The sequence below is a fragment of the Ceratotherium simum genome, chromosome 37 (assembly GCF_057802395.1).
Source record: "Ceratotherium simum simum isolate JZ-2026a chromosome 37, ASM5780239v1, whole genome shotgun sequence".
Classification (NCBI taxonomy): Eukaryota; Metazoa; Chordata; class Mammalia; order Perissodactyla; family Rhinocerotidae; genus Ceratotherium; species Ceratotherium simum.
The window spans coordinates 6,843,885-6,860,984 of NC_141936.1; the positions used below are offsets into that span (position 1 = coordinate 6,843,885).

Consider the following 17,100-nt stretch of genomic DNA (forward strand, 5'->3'; position numbering starts at 1 on the left):
GTGCTACAACATCCACGAACCTTGAAAACATTACGCTAAGTGGAAGAAGACAGTTATAAAAAGTCACATATTGTATGGCTCCACTTATATGAAATACCCAGAAGAGGAAAAATCCAGAGACAGAAAGCAGGTTAGTGGTTGCCAGGAGCTGGGGGGAGGGCGGGACGTCAAGTGACTGCTCACAGGTCTCCTTTCGGCTTGACAAAATGTTTTGGAACTAGATAGAAGTAGTGCACAATCCTGCACAACTCTGCAAATATACTAAACACCACTGAATTGGGATGTTTTAAAATGTGCCCATCAGAAACCCATTTGGGGCTAAAATGCTGTGTATAGGTTTCCTCGCTATCCAAAGGTGGAGTGTTCTTGCAAAACCTTTTGTAAGCCGAAAGGGCGTTGACTGAGGCTCCTGGGAAAGGCGCTAGGGGTGCCACTTTGGCTGCGCGGGTGCGCAGTCTCTGTAACAGCTGGCTGCAAAACACACTGAACGCCATTTTCACAAAAGCGAAAATCCTCTTCGGATTTCTTTCAGTTAGGGAAAACAGGGAAACACGGGTCTTTAGCAAAGATGAAGTGGTGCAGAGCGAACTTTCAGATAGCGGGGACACCTGTCTGTGCAGAGAGAACAGTCTGAAAAGATAACTTTACGTAAAAAGTTGTAGACACTGAGAGAGATTTTTGTTATGAGCAGGAATAAACTCCTAAAGGAGAGAAAAAGAGACCTATGTGTCGTCAGGAGCGGGGCTGGTCTGGGCAAAGGGAAGAAGCCACAAACAGGAGAAGTCGAGGCAAAGTGCACTCCAGGAACGGCCGGGGTGCAGTGCTTGGTCAGAGGTGCTGACTGAGAGCCTCAGAGCACTGTGGTCCCCCTGGGGCAATGCACCCGAATAGGACAGGTGCGGGGCCATCTTGGGGCACCCAGAATCAAGCTGAGGGAAGGACAGAGGGGGCCTGGCCCTGGAGCCACTGGACGCAGAGACTCAACAGCTCCCAGCCTCCAGCTTGTCACTGTCCACGTGGGTTCAGCTTCATCACAGCAGATCCGCCTCTCCACAACGTGGAAGCACAACTGCAGCCTCTCGCGCCCATTTTACAGACGAGCAAACTAAGGCACAGCAGGGCTCAGCCACGCAGCTGTTAGTCGCCAAGATTCGCACCCAGACAGGCTCACTTCAGAGTCCAGGCCACGCTCCACCAGAACCATACAGGTGAAGTGGGAGAAGCCTCCCCAAGAAAAGGGGGTCTTCTTCTCAACAGATAAAACAACACACAGCTGCTCCATCCTGCTGACAACTCGCATTCTGTGCTCATTCCTCCCTCCACCATCTGTCCTGCCAGGAAGCACCACTTGCATCACCAAAGAACCCGTTTTTCTTACATCAAATTGATAAACTGGTAGCCTGGCCTCTATGGCCTGGGTGTGTAGGATCTGAGTCCACCCCAGAGTCCAGTGTTTGAGGGCCAGGATCCACCCAGAAGAGAGTTCCTCTGGGTCATGCTTCCTGCACCAGCCTCAGCAAAGGGCTGCAGGGGCAGGGCTGCTGCTGGCTCCTGCCCCCTGGCCACGCCCTGTCCACAGGACCCCGTCATCCACAGGAGCACCATGCAGGCTTATTAAGATTCACTCTGAAGCCCACGTATGTGTGGTACCCTGAAGAATTTCTACAGAAACTCAGCATCCCAAGGTGAGACAACTATTTCTTGGTGACTTATAGGCAAACTTGCCACCTGACAAATTATTTACGCCCCAAAAGATGGAGGCCCGGCTCTCAAGTTACATTAAGTCCCTCTGAAATCAAGAGACTCAAGCTGGGTGGGAACCTGGTGTGCAGCAGCGTTCCTGTCAGATGCTCATCCAGGCCCCAGCTGGACTCATTCTGCTGGTGGACAGTTCTAGAAACTTCCCTGGCCTTCCATCATCTGATCCCAGGTCTTTGGCTACGGGTATCCTGTGTGAGGGTGTTGAGACCAGAAGGTTCTTTCTGTTCTCAGTTTAATCACTGTTCAGCTTCTCTGAGGCACAAGCTCCCCCATCTGCAAAACGAGGCTACTAATTAGTATCTGGCTCAACCCCCCTCTCTCCGAGAAGATCAAGAACAAATCTAAGAGAGCTCTGCAAACTGCAAACCACTGTGCAAAATTTAAATACAGGACAAACCTACAGAAGAGTTCTTCACTGTACAGTAACATTTCTCTCCCCGAAGCCTCCTCTTTGCAAAAACTGACTGTGGCCCCAGAACCACATGCACCATCCATTTAAAACTCCACCCTCCACAAGAGCCAATTCAATAATTCCTCTTCAAACGCTGCATCAAGACCTCAACACCGTGTAGACTGAACAACTCAGGACTGAAGGCTCCTTCCAGTCACCTCCCCTGGATCGCCTGTAGTCACCCGGACGCTGCCCCTTGACCTGAACCCTGGGTTTCCATTAACCACCTGCAGGCACCTTCGATTTTCAGTGTTGTTTGGAGTAAGCCTAAGTTCAACTAAAATCCAAAGATAATTTTCATAAGCCAGGTCTTCCCCATCCAGTAAATACGCAAATAATATCTGGAGTTAACGAAAAGCTAAAGAAACAATAAACAGATAGGAAAGAAGAGTTTTAGTTGGTTTCTGTCAAGTTTCACCTTGGTTTTGCTGAGCACGGCGGCCAAGGGGAGACGTTCAGTCCCTCCATTGGACCGAAGCTAAACAAACAATAAACAGATAGGAAAGAAGAGTTTTAGTTGGTTTCTGTCAAGTTTCACCTTGGTTTTGCTGAGCACGGCGGCCAAGGCCAAGGGGAGACGTTCAGTCCCTCCATTGGACCGGACCTTGCGGGAGCGGATCTCCAGCCTGTCTTAGGCCTTCCTCCAAGTCAGGGAGGGGCTGTTACCTCTCCTGAGGGTACAAATCTGTTGAGGAATCTGATAAGGGCTACGGGCTTTCTCTTTAGAAAATCTCCTATACCTGTGAGGTTCCGCTGCAGATCCTCTAAGAGGACCACGCTGGGAACCCAGGGGCCCAGGGTAAACATACCTGTTCTGTTATTGATAAAAATTACGTTCAACAGACCATGTACCAGACCACTGTTTTCCATCAGAGGACACCTGGGGCCAACCTAGAGCATCTCAATCAATGGGAATTAATTTCATCGAAAACTGAAGGCAGAGATAAGGCTTTACATTCCAGCTCATACACAGAAACAGCACGTATAAATAGGATTTATGGGCGACGGCAAAGAAGGAACAAAAAAGAATCAAGTTGTGTTTACTGAGCACCAAGTCCAGGGCTGCCCGGAGATGCATGGGGGATTGGGGAGGAAAACGCGTCCCTGCTCACAGGGAGCCAGGGCAACAGGCACACAAGACAGGCACAGGGCAAGGCAGACCCTACCAGGGCCGACAGCAGGGTGGGCCGACCCCGATCTGTTGGGCAGTGGTGGGCCGGTCGTAATGGGAAGACACCATGTGACCTCGGACAGACTCTGGCCTTTTAAGTCTCTGCTTCCTCTTCGGCCACATGCAAAGCTCAGCTCAGTGGCCCTTCCAGTCCCTTCCCACTCTTGAACAGAGTGGAAAGGAGATACACGCAGCACACCTGGGACTCCAGGACCTGCGTCCACCCAGTGGGGACGGCAGCATCTCAGCTTAGTGTCCTACCAAACACCATCAGAGCACACCAGGCAGATCCAGCCTGTCCCTCTGCTCAGCCTTCTCCAGGGCCAGCTGCTTACTTCTTGGAAAGAGGGGCTCCGAATTATTCACTCTGGCCAGTGGGTCGTGTTAATGCCTTTTCTGACCTCTGGGATCCCTGTGGCAGCCTGAGGCCGGGAGCGCAACGTGCTTGAGAAACAGCACGAACTGACGTGTCAGGGGCAGGGCCGCCCCCTTGGCCACATCAACTACACGTTCACAGAGAAGCCACATGACTGACGCCCAGGCTCCTCAGTTAAGACACAAGAACAGGGAGGCCCAGAGAGGCACAGTGCCTGGCCCAAAGAGATGGTGGCAAACTCAGAAGGAAGGAAGGAGGGGAGGAAGGAGGAATGGGAAGTCTGCATATAAACCCAGGTGAGGATGAATGCACACCACCTCCTCACTTTCCTACGAGTACCACTGCCTAGCCCAGGCACACCCCCAGCCTGGATGCCCCCATGGCCCTGCCCCCTCCCCACTATGGATCAGCAACGGACACCTTGTACAGGTGAGGCAATCCACAGCTTGCCTGCTGACCCAGCAACTGAGGACTGGCTCAAAAGGATGAGCTGGCCCAAGTGGCTTCTCCTGAGATCCGGGAGCTGGGAAATGCAGAAGTGGCCCAGGGCAGGTCTCGCACAGGCCTGCTGTGCATTGGCTGGCAGCTGGCGGCCATTCCTGGGGTAGGTACATGCTGGGCAAGCAGCAGAGGCCAGGTGTCAGGGTGAGAAGCACAGGTAGGGGGCGGGGGGGCGGGGGACGACGACACACAGTTCTTGAAAAGCAGCTTCATTTCTCAATACTTGGTTTCCAGGTCCTCTGTGATCTGCTGCATTGTCTCTGGATCTTTCCAACAATCCATTTTTTTCCTTGAGCAAGTTTGAGTGCATATTTGATTCCTTTTTATCTTTGAGAACCTCTGAGACACTGACTCCATTTTTACAGATGTAGAAACTGAGGTCTAAGGAAATTAACCTATGCAAAATGCTTATGGGCTCATAATTGAAATTCATTTATCCTTAGAAAAAAAGATCAAAGCTCTAAGCTCTCTGCATAAACATTTTTCTGACCCAAGAAGGAAACAAATTCACTCTGCCCGTCCTAAATTGCAGTCTGCCCAGTCAACTCTAAATAATGAACTAACAAAGGGGGAACTCCAGCCAGAGAGATGGCAAACGGGAGGTTCTCTGATTAGACCGGGAAGTTCTCTGTAGTCTTCGCAGGTTTCAGCCAGATTGGAAGGCTCTTGAAATAAACAACGGTGGAATCTTTCTTGACTCACAGCTTTTATCTCTGAAGCCTCAAGTATGTTAGAAATTTCCCATCTGTCCTCAAGACACGCCTGCTTTAAGGAGAGTGAAAAGGCAGGCTAGTTAGGAGACTAGAACACAAGGCTTTTAGTAACTCGGAGGCCGGTTTTAGCTTAACAGGTTGCAGGGAGCGCGGCTCAGGTTTCCCATCTGTCCACATTCCCCAGGCTTCACTAACCTCGCTCACATTCAGCCACAGCCCTTTATTTCATGAGGCAGCTCCAGTGGGAGGTGTTCTAATGCAGAGGTTCTGGAAGAGGCTGAACAAGGTCTCACATTCAGGTGACGCACGGCCTCGGGGTCCCCGCTCCCTGGTATTGGGGTCACCTGCTGATAACTATGACGTCAGATCCTACCCCAAGAGGGGCCCATGCAGACCTGGGTAGGCGCAGAACTGGTGCTTCTGGGTCACCTGGCTAGTGCCAGTCCAAGCAGGCCTGGGGGTCACGCTGTTAAGGGTGCTGGTCTCAGTTGCTCTGTCCTAAGGACACCTGAAAGCCAGGATCTCCCCTACACACAGGCTCGAGCCCAATTCAAACCTCAAAAGTAAACCAATTAATGGTACCGGGGGCTGGGGGGCTGGGGCACTGGGAGTGATCACTTAACGGGTAAGGGGTGTTCTGGGGTGATGAGAAAGTTTGAAACCAGAGAGCGGTTATACCACATTGCAAATGTACTCAATACCAAGGAACTGTACACTTTAAAATGGTTAACTGGATATTATGTGACTTTCCCATCAAAAAAACAAAACAAAAAAAAGAACAACAAAACCCAAACAATCAGAAAAGTTTGCAGATCCCTGGTCTGAAAAGTAACCCCTGAAGAGAAGAATTTGTCAGCGATGCTGCACGTTGGCCAGGCAGAGGGTGCCCGGCCAGGGTCACCCCTACAGAGAGGGCGGACAAGTCCAGGTAGCTGAATGGTAGCATTCTCTAAGATCACTCAACTCATTTCTCAACTGTATCCTTGACTTTCAAGTAAATTTACAGGTCTACAAGAAAAATTTTAATTCCACCTGTTTATTTTTACTCTAAAAATTAGTTATGGGGGCCAGCCAGGTGGCACAGTGGTTGAGTTTGAGCGCTCCGCTTCGGGTGGCCCAGGGTTCGAGTTTCCAGATCCCAGGCGCAGACCTTGTAAAGCCATGCTGTGGCGGCGTCCCACATATAAAGTAGAGGAAGATGGGCACGGATGTTAGTCCAGGGCCAATCTTCCTCAGCAAAAAGAGGAGGATTGGCAACAGATGTTAGCTCAGGGCCAATCTTCCTCACAAAAGAAAAAAAAAAAGTTATGTGGCTTACGTTTGTGGCTTGAAATTGATTTCGATTGGCCAGCCCTGGACTTGGGGACACTTGCCCATAAAGTTCACGTGCCCTCCCAGGCACCAGGTACGGCAAGGAAGTAGCGGCTCAGGACATACAAACAGGAGCTCTGGGCCTGGGCTTTGCTACTTATTGATAACCCTCCGAACCTGAACTTGAATGAGGTACTCTCTGAGCCTCATTTCTTATCTGTAAAATGGGCAGGATGCACAGAGCGTTCCTGGGCTTGAGTAGATGCAACACGCAGAAGGTGGTTAGCTGAAGCCCGTGAGCTGGAGCTCCCACCATCACAGCCATCCGCAGAACCGTGGGAACTGAGCCTTGGTCTCCCTGACCAAGGTTCATCCTCGGCTGGCACACTCTCCAAGGAGTCATCGGGCCAAATTCTGTTATTTGTGGGTTACACTGGTCGTTCACACTGGTCTTAAAGTGAAGAGAAGTGGAGTCAGCATCCTTTCCGCTCCCTCACTTGGTCCACCATCTTGAACAGCAGCCTCCATGGGCACTTAATAAACTATTTCTGACAGTGATAACAGAGGGATCAGTAACAGGGTAAGACCCTGACTCCGCCTCGCTGGAATTACATGCAAATCCCAAAACCAGGCACCAGCAAAACTCTGGACATAAAAATCCAAACTCTGAGAAGCTCCACCTCACAACGAACTTGAGACAGATCAGATCTTGACTGTTAAGAAGCACAGAGAAAACAATGCATTTCTGTTTCTGGGGAAAAAAGCCACAAAAATCAGCCAAATGTGTCAAGATCCCATTTTTTCCACAACAAGCGGATGGTCTCTTTAAATGCCAGGAGACACATGTCCACTCTGCCATCTCCAAGGCAAGCAAAGGTGAGCCTCCCCCTCCAGGCTCCCAGGAGCCCTTTATGCCCGAGACGGAGACAGTGGGCACCACTCTCGCTCACCTCAAGACGGCCAGGCCCTGTCCTACCCACTCTCCTGTTTCCTCTTCCCAGATGTCATGCTGCCCTAGAAACTCCGGCTCAGTGCCAGAAAAAGCAAACCACATACGTGACACCCAGAGAACTGGTGGAGCAGGAGAGGGGTCCCAGGCAGGGCCCCCCATTAACCTCCTCCTGCCTTGCTCAGGAGAGAGCCTTCACTGGCCAAGCTACTCCCCATATCCAAAGGTGAGACCAAGAGGGAGTCAGACAGAGTCATGTTGCACAACCCACTGGTATCCAGCAGTTTATGTAGAAAGGAGAACCGGGCTGCACACTTGCTGTCTGATTTCAGAATCCCCAGCATTCCGCCAATGCCAGGCCAAAGGAATGCGAGGAATCTGGAAGCATTTCACTGGTTTCACCACATCCCAAACAGACCACAGCCTCCGGGGCAGGGGCTGTACTTATAAGGTAGGGCCTGCTGGTGGCTGCTTCCTAGGAATAAGTATTTTAAGTCCCTGAGACCTCAGCGCATCGAGGATTGACCCTGGGACCAGAAGACTCCTGAATTCCTCACTTCACTATTAAAAGCCCCCGGGGCGTAACCTGCAGACTTTCCCAAACATTCTTTCTATCCTAAAGGCATGCGGACACTGGAAAACAGAGACGTGACATAAAAGGTGGGAGAGAAGAAAACTGCAACAAAATCCATCAACTTCCCTCAGGTGAACAGAGGATATACAGGATTTAAAGAAAAACCTGGAATAATTCAAGCAGCGGCCCACGCTATTCGGAATGGCTTTTATTATTCAAACATGACCCTGAAAGGAAGCAGCCTCTGAGCTGTTCCTTCTCAACAATCCTCTTCTGCCCAGTGGATGCAAATGATCCGCTTTAGTTATATTCAATCCTTTCACCCGGTGAGGAATGAAATTTGTTGCTGTTTTAAACACATGAAGGCTGCGCCATATGATGCAGACGATCTCACCCAACTTATTTTACAAAAGATGGTTTCCTTCTATTGCCAGCCAAGAGAATAAAGATCAGAACAGCCAAGAAAATATCCGAGAACACCCTAGCAGGATATCATTTACTCTCCCCTTTCTGCTAGGAGTTACCGAAAGCCTCCCGTTCTTCCTCCTGAATACCGGCTAATGCATCCTTTTAACATTTTCTGCCATTGTATTCCAGGGACAAACGCTCTCCTAGAGGCCCAGTGCGGGTGACCGGTAGGTAAGCAGGCAGCCAAATGGCTCTCTCTCAACCGGCATCTCGTCACTGGTGGTCATTGTGTGGGAACTCATAACCTCTTATGTTATAAGAATAACTCCTTTGTGCAAACACAGCAGGACAGCCAACCTGGGCTCTGTCCCATGGCTGCCAGGGTGGAGAACAAGCTGCCCATCTGGTTTCTGGGTAGAGCGAGAACATTCCATTGGTGGCAACAGAAAGGGAAGTCATTGAAAGTAAATAGAAACAAGGAGTTCTGGGAACTCACCAGTGCCAGGTACACGGGTGACATCTGACCTCCCCGTGTTGGGGACATTGAGAGCTGATGAGGATGTGAGGACAGAGCTGTGAGGGAGATGCTGGCAAGTGCTGTAAAAGGCCAAGAAGTGTCACTGGAAGGTTCTGGAAGCTCTGAGCTGCTCTGCATGCCTATGGGGCATGTCTCCCCACAAGGGTCTGTGCATCTTGGTGGTGACACCGCTGCCTCCACTCAGCGGGCCCAAGTATGGCTGCTCATTCGAACACCCTGTTGGCATTGCTTACCTACAACAGGCCACCAGCTTCCCGACGTCAGAGGACAAGTCCCAGGACCCGGCCTTCCGTCCAGAAAATAAGGGAGATGCTACAAGACAAAAAAGGAGATGTGACTGAGATTCGGAGTCTCGTTCAGCTGAAAACCTCACTTCTCCGCTTTCCCTCCAAGATTCTTCCACACCCAGAGTAGACTGCATCTGCAAACTGCATTTACACAGTAAGGAGAGGACGGTGGCGGATGCTGTGGTGTGGCACCCAGATGCCCTTTCCATCCCAGCTGCCGGGAGTGTGGCCGTAGAAGGACCCCTTCCTAGAACCGCCTCGCCCTCCCCCAGGTCAGGGCCCTCCCTGGGGCAGCCATGCCTGGGTGAAAAGCCTGGCCCTCACCCTCCTCCAAACTCCCGACAACTCCGAGGGGCCATCCCACGGTCGGAGCTCCTGTGGGGTGTCGAAGGGCTCCACGGAGACTGCGCTGCAGCCCCGCTGTCTGCTCCAGCTGTCCCCCCTTCCCTTCCCTTCCACGGGTGCCGACCCCAAGCATGCTCCTCAGTAAACCTCCTGCACCATGACCTGCGTCAGAGCTGGCTTCCCGGGAGCCCAGCCTGCCACAAGGGCTTTTTTGGCTTTTTTCCCCCACAACCCTGTGTCTTCCCTCACCTGCTTACTTCTGCTGCAAAGACTGGCAGTGTTAGCTCAATACAATAATCTTATCAGCTGAGCCCTAAAGACACATTCCAGACGCCCTGTGGGCAGTGGGGCTTCCTCCTCACACGCCGGGTCACTAGGAGGCAGTTCAGGTCTCACGGTACTAACGTAATAACAGCAGAGCCCACGTCTGTGCAAGTTTCCTTAAACAAGGATGACGACAAGACAGTGGGATTGAAGGCCACCACCGTATGAACCCCCTCTTAGCCATCGGCATCCAGAATGCCATTCTGGACAGTACCAGAGTGGCTCTGGGGCTTTATAAGAATCCTGGCCCTTGTCAGGTTGTCAAAGAGGAGGCCAAAATTTCATTCTCGACACCTTCCCTAAATCAGGGCCACAGGGCCTGCAATAGTCCTCCCTGGAACAGACCCTCCTCCATGTAAGTATTTCACATGCAATTCAAAGGAGCATCGCAAGAATGATCCCCCATGATGCTGAGACAGCTGGTCAGTTTTCAAGACATGGTTTCTCCTTTGGGGCTTCAATGGCAAAATGAATTCCAGATGCAGAGAAGGGGGGGTGGGGCATCAACCAGAAAGAAAGAGAAAATCTAGTACGTACACAGTTGATCTCCAGGTAGAGGCTGCCCGACGCCCACCTGCCAGGCACGAAGTGTTTGCTCAACTCCTCCAGTCTGCTGCCCAATCTGAACTCCAACAAGCTGCCAGGTTTCTTTCTTTACGAGGAGAGAAGTATGTTCATTTGCAACATCCTTACTCACTGTGGCTTTAAGCACTGCTTCTCTCAGCATTTTTGGGTAAAGGCCTTTCAAGCCCTCTGGGGCTCTTCCCTGGCCCATTCCAGAAGATTCTTTAGGTAGACAGTTTTCCCTTACGGCTTCACCGCCCTGGAGCTGAGTTGTATTTCATCCCACATTTCATCACACAAATCCCTGGCAGGTTCCCTGGACAGGACGGTGATAGGGTAAACTCACACTTCATACCCAGTGTGGTATGGACCCAGTGTTGCCCAACCAGCTGACTCAGAGATGTCCCTGCTGGATTTGAGGCAAGTACAGGGGCACACAGGGAGTCCCCTGCCAACTCAAGTGTTGGAATGTGGGGAGGGAGGGTGTGTGGCTTTGGACTCTCATGCCAGTGAGGTCCAGGGTGAGTGGGTTAAGTGGACAAGACTAGCTGGACTCTTTCTGCCTCCCGAGCTCCATGCTCTTCTTCTCTGGAAGCCCTGGGTTTCTGCACAAGACCAGCCTTCTTGAGAGGAGAGGAGCTGTGATCTTTTGGCCAAGCACTGTTCTCCCAAGGGAGCCACCATATACCAGTGTGGGCCCATCAGTCTCCATGGCCCCAAAAAGAAAACCACAGGATTCAGAGTGGGTTCATCAAGTTAGCATAAAGCCCCGAAGTCTAGACCATGCCTAAGCCCCTGATTTTGTTTCAAGAAACATCAATGCTGTTATTAGGCAAAATTGAGGGGAAATCTCCAAGAACCACAGAGCTGTCAAAAAGCAATGCCAAGAAGACGAGATTCTGTTGTCTTCTGGAGTCTCCAAACACGAGTGTTCTCTCCTACAGTCCAATGAGGACGGCGTTTATGTCCTCTTTACGCATGTCTTAGGAGCTGTTTTAACAACAGCGTACAGTCTCAGCTGATGATACAATTCAGAGTTTATCCTACCTGAGGCCTAGAAAGCTCAGTGGATACACGATAACAGACTCATGAAATTTAGACAGGAAACTATATTCATACAAAGACAAGAGACGACAACTTTGTCCTAAGTTCTCATGGTAGGACAGCCATTCCTTCCCACTTCCCATATGCTATGGATGGAACTACGTCCCCTCCCCAAATCCCTATGTTGAAGTCCTAACCCCCAGCACCTCAAGATGTGACCTTACTTGAAGATAGGATCTTTACAGAGGTAATCAAGTTAAAATGAGGTCATTTTAAAGGAGGATTTGGGTTCCAAATCCAATACGACTGATGTCTTTACAAAGGGGAAAGTTTGTAGGCAGACGAACACAGAGAGAAGGCCATTTGAAGATGAAGGCAAAGATCAGGGTGATGCTTCTACAAGCCAAGGACCACCAAGGATTTCCAGCAAACAACCAGAAGCTAGGAGAGGGGCATGGAACAGATTTCTCCTTTACAGCTTCAGAAGGAACCAAGCTTGCTGATCCTGGTTCTTAGATTTCTAGCCTCTAGGACTGTGAGACAATAAATTTCTGTTTAAGCCACCCAATTTGGGGTACTTTGTTATGGCAGCCCCACCAAACGAATACACCATATATGCAAAATGGGAGAAGGAATTCTCATGACTCTGCCAATCTAGAGAGCTGCTGCAGGAGTGACAGATTCCAAAACGCCCCATAAACTCTTCACTCACCACGACCTACAGGTTGGCCTATGATAACCTACCAAGAGCTGGTCCATGCTGCAGGGCCAAGTCTTTCCGGGCATGATCTATGGGGCTTCCTGATGTCAGTGAACACCCCAAACTTCACACTTTGTTCCAACCACCTCAGTATGTGCTCAATGGCCTGATCCACTTACATGCCCAGCACACAGTTCTTCAAGGGTAGAGGTACAGTAATTTTAGGGTGGCTTTGAGAAAACTGGAAAACTAAACCTACTCCTCAGGTTTCCAAGCCACCATGACGGACATGTATGGATCTATCTTCAGCCAAAGGATCCTTCACATCCTGCATCTGCCAATATCTAGATTGGAGTCTCTCTATGGCAGGAATCACTTCTCCTGCATCCTTACCTCTGCCATACCTGAAAAGCATCAAAGGAATAGAGCTAGACTACAAAGTAGAGCCAAATAAATGCTTGGCCTAGACCTGAGGCAAACTGTGGCCCACAGGCCAAATCCAGCCTGTCTTTGTATAGCCCATGAACAAAGAATGTTCTTATATTTTTAAATAGTTAAGGGGAAAAACAATCAAAAAAGAATAATACTTCATGACGTGAAAATTACGTGAAACTGACATCACAGTGTCTTAAATAAAGTTTTATTGAACACTGCCACACCTATTCATTTACATTTTGTTTACAGTTCATTTGTGCATCAAGGACACAGAGTAGCTTCGACAGAGACCATATGGCCACAAGAGCTGAAAAGATTTACTGTCTGGCCTTTTACAGAAAGTCTGCCGACCCCAGTTCTACACCAGCCCTACTTAAGCCATGGGGCAAAGGGCCAGGCCTCTGTGGGCTCAAGTCATAGGGAAGTGGGCATGCACCCACGGCCCATGGCTGAATGCCAGAAGTGCTGGCCACATAGCAGGTGGGATAAGAGACAGCAGAGGGAAGGAAAGAAAAACAACCGGAAGGTGCGGAAGGTGTGGCTAGAAAGGGAGACAACAACTGCTGCAAAGGTCAACTTCATCAATTCAAGATTGTTATCTAGAGCTGGCTCCAACGGGAAGAGGGAGGCGCTCCTGGCCTCCTCCAGCAGCACAGTGACCTCCACCCCCATGTACAGTTTCAGCCGGATCAGTCCTTACGCAAGTGACGCTCAAGACCAGTCCAGATCTCACGGCCTGGCCACGGACTTCATCATCTCAGGTTTTTCATTGTTATGGAAGAAACTCTAAGACAACCATTTACACAACTGAGAAAATGACACTTTGGTAGACTGGCAACGCCCTTTATATTTAATGCTATCAAGATCAACACTCTAAAAACTGTTAACTAAAAAAGCATTTAGGCATGTGGTGGATGATACAGCCAAGTGAAAGTGTCTGAAATCTCACTTGATTTATGTGGTGACATTTCCTTACCCAGAATATGGAACTGGTTTACCTACCTTTCCTATAATTACATAACATTGCAAGTTTTATATAGAACGTGGAAAGGAACAACCTTTCCTCTCTCCTGTATTAAACCTATACTGAATATTAAGCACAAAGGGTGGGGCTATTGAAACAACCAACCAGACACCACAATGGTTCCATTTACACGTTCATCCTTTCACTCTACACTTTTGTGGGTTCCTACCTGGCACCTGACGCGGTATGGAGTCAGTAGTTTAGTTCATTGTGTGCAGCTGGTATTTCTGAATGTCCTTCCTCCCTGGCAGAGCAGGGGAATAGGGTGGAGGCTCGCTTGTCTGTGTGCAGACAGGAGGCATCTGTCTCACCTGTACCCATGCTCTTTCTGAGGTGTCTCTCCGAGGACTCCCACACCGATGGCCACAAGGCTGCTTTGCCCTCCTCCTTCGGGCTTCTGCTCACCCAAGACACTGCGGGCAAACCCACAGTCAGAAAAGACTTTCACCCAACATTACAAAGACTGGAAGATCCACATACATTTGGCTTTTTCTACTTTTTTAAATTATTCTTCTTCCAGGGTCTAACTTTTCCAACTCACTGACCAGTCACTTATGGGCCTCACAGACTGACGCAGCTCACAGTCTGACCCAGCTCACAATTCTGGGCGCCACCAGTGGGGCTGGAGGTTTAAGTCCAGTGTCTTGACAATCATCACTTAAAAACTGATGAAGGAGAGCATCCCAAGGCAGGGGTTCTAGGCTTTTGATTCTGACCCTGTAACCTTGTCCTGTGAATAAATGGGGAGACGGCGCCAGTCAGGGAACTGCCCACGTGGTGGGAGGCAGCCTGGTCAGTGGCGGACTTGTGAGACGATCCCAACTCAAACCCGTGGGTGCACATTTCCACTCTGCCCTTTACTAGCTGGATGACCTTTGCTATTTTACCTGACTTGACTCTGGGCCTCGGTTTCCTCAACTGTAAAACAGGTGTGAACGAGCAGAATTGGCCATCTCAAAACGGTCTCTTTGGCTTGATTATTTTTAAGAACAAAAGACTCTGAAAGAAACTCTGACCTTCGCCCTAATTGCCTAAAAGAACTTAAGATAGAAGGGCTGTCCCCAGGACAGGCCATCACCACAGATAACTCTGGGTATCAGTAAACTGTGAGGGTCCTTGCTAAGCCCACTTTTATCAAAAGATCTCTTTTGGGTCCCATTGACTATAAAGGCCCAACAAACATTTGTTTAACAAACACTTGCATTTTCATCTCCACGTAAATTGCCTTCCCCAAACTACTACCCCCAACATCTTCTTTTGTCTTTAGCAGAAAATGGCATTTAAGGTGGCAGCTTTGGACATTCTGGCAAGTTGCTGAGTTTTCCTGGGTTTCTCCCATGTATACACGTCATAAAGCTTTGTTTGGTTTTCTCCTGTTATTCTGCCTCATGTCAATTTAATTCATAGACCAGCCGGAAGGACCTAGAGGATAGAGGAAATCTCTTCCTCCCCTACACAGGGCTCTCCACATCATGCTAGAGTATACCTGATTCACGTGGCTTTTTCTTCTTATGTCTTTTCTACTAGGCTGTGGACCATGTTGAGGGCAGGAACCCTGCCTTTTTCTTCTTTGAAACACAAAAGACCAGATATTTAGCACCAAACACACAGTGGAAACCTCACAGAACACTTGTGGAATAAATGGCCAAGAACTTAACTTCTTACATTTGAATACGGCAGTGCTTCTCAACGTGAGCACGATCAGACCCTCCTGGAGGGTTAACTAAAACAGACTGCTGTCTCCACCCTCAGGTCTGGGGTGGGCTGTGAATGTGCATTTCCTCCCTTGGGATGTGGATGCTGCTGGTCCCTGGACCACAATTTGAAAACCTCTGGTACAATGCACGACAGTTGATAGCATGCTTTTCCATTTGGCCTCTTGGTTGCTTTTCACAACAACGCTGGGAGGTGGGCATGGCTGGTGTCATCGTGCCCATTTTAGCAGAGAGAGAACCGAGGCTCAACAGGGTTTCAATGACTTACCCAAAGGCAAGAAGTAGGAAGGTGGGATCATAACCCATTGGTGCGAAGCCAGCACCAGTGACTCTGACCAACAGAATAAGGGTCAAATGCAAAGAAAACAAAAGAAGACAAAGCAGGGCGCAGAGAGACAGGATGTCTCAGAAAGAGGGCGTAAAATGTTGGACGGGGCTCCAGTGTCGCACTTCCTTCCTCCTCTCCTTCTTCCATGACACAAACTATAAAACCTCTCGAGTCTCCTAAGTAGGGAGAAGTGAAATATCCTGCCTGAACCAGAGGAAGGGACTTTATGTGTGAGTCTTGAGAGAGGGCGTGAACGGCCTCCCAACCACGTGGAAGAGGCTGAGAATATTTAGGACAAGTTCCTGTGTTGAAGCTCAGACCCTATTTGAACATGGACTCAAATCCCAGCTAGGTCACTGAAAACTGTGACCACCAGAAAGTCTTGTCCTGCTTCCTCAGCGTTGGGCTGGGGGGGTGAATCACCCAACGCTGCCTCGATGGTCCCCCCCACCCACGTGGTGTTCAAGTGCTGGTTCCTCTCTTCCAGAATCCCAACAGTTAACTCCTTGCTGCGAGCTGCCCTCACTGTTTGCTCGCCCCTCCCTGAGGGCAGGGAGAGCTGTCACCTACTGAGGACCACCAGCTGTCTCACCTCTTGGATTCTCCTTCCTGGGGGTCAGATCTTCACCCCGGCAACCCCTCACCTTAGCAACAGTGAAAGAGGCAGGAGAGGGAGAAACGCAGCCTGGAGCTGCCCGAGTTGGCCTTTCCAGCTGATCTGAATTCCCTTCCACGCCTGACTCATCCCAGACTGAGGCCCTCACGAGCCCCCTCCCTATTCAGCTTTGCAAGGGGGCATAGGCGGCGTCCACCCACCTTGCTGTTGGACTGTGTAATGTCCACAGTTTAGAAAACCTAGCCAAAGCATGGAGCGAAGGGCAGAGTGCTTATTTTACAAGAGCATCAAATGATTGGTAATTCATTGATCTGACTACACAGCACAGACCACCCCCCGACTTCAGATAACAAGCCATACCCTCAAAGCATATGTAGAAACTGGGTCAGAAACAGAATCACTGGAACAAACCTTTTCTGAAGCCCACGACCTGAATCAAGTTACAAGAGGACCATTCTGTATTTTTAAATATTTCCCCAAAATAAATCCTCATTCTCTAAATCTCTTCACATTGTTACCCAAAATGCAAAGCAGCCCCCAATCTCAGGGAATACCCTACTTTTTAAACAAGATATTTGAAAAAAATGCAATCTTCAAAAAAAAGTTTAAAAAAAAAAAAATGCAGACTTGAAGAATCCAATCCAATGGCCAGCTGTCCGCTGGAGTGGTGTGCATTTTGGGACACGACTGCATTGGTGGCCACAGGGTTGGGTGACCACCGCCAACCCCACCCCCAGCCACCAGCAAGGGCAAAGGGCACAGCTACATGAGGTCATCTCCCTCATGATCCCCCAAGCTTCTAACTACAGGTTGAAACAAGTGTGGAACCAGGTCCTGGTCAGAACACTCCAGTCTAGGAAATTATTATGGTATTGAAAGGTAGGGTCTGTCTACCGTCCTTCACTTCCCAGCAGAGCTATCCAGACCTATAAGATTAGTTTCTCCACCCAGTGACTGTTCTAGAT

The 17,100-nt window shown here is 49.7% G+C and overlaps 1 protein-coding gene across 4 annotated transcripts in view; it reads right to left on the reverse strand.

Moving 5' to 3' along the window:
• SH3BP4 (SH3 domain binding protein 4) overlaps window positions 1-17,100 on the reverse strand; it is a 96,292-nt gene that overhangs the window by 48,595 nt on the left and 30,597 nt on the right. The window contains exons 2-3 of one of the 4 annotated variants that reach the window (XM_087424650.1): window positions 10,247-10,361; window positions 8,987-9,065 (exon numbers count right to left, since the gene is read on the reverse strand). The exons of 1 other annotated variant lie outside the window; for it this stretch is intronic. The gene's annotated coding sequence lies outside the window, so the exon portion shown is untranslated. 2 more of the 4 variants (XM_087424649.1, XM_087424651.1) reach the window with 2 other exon arrangements.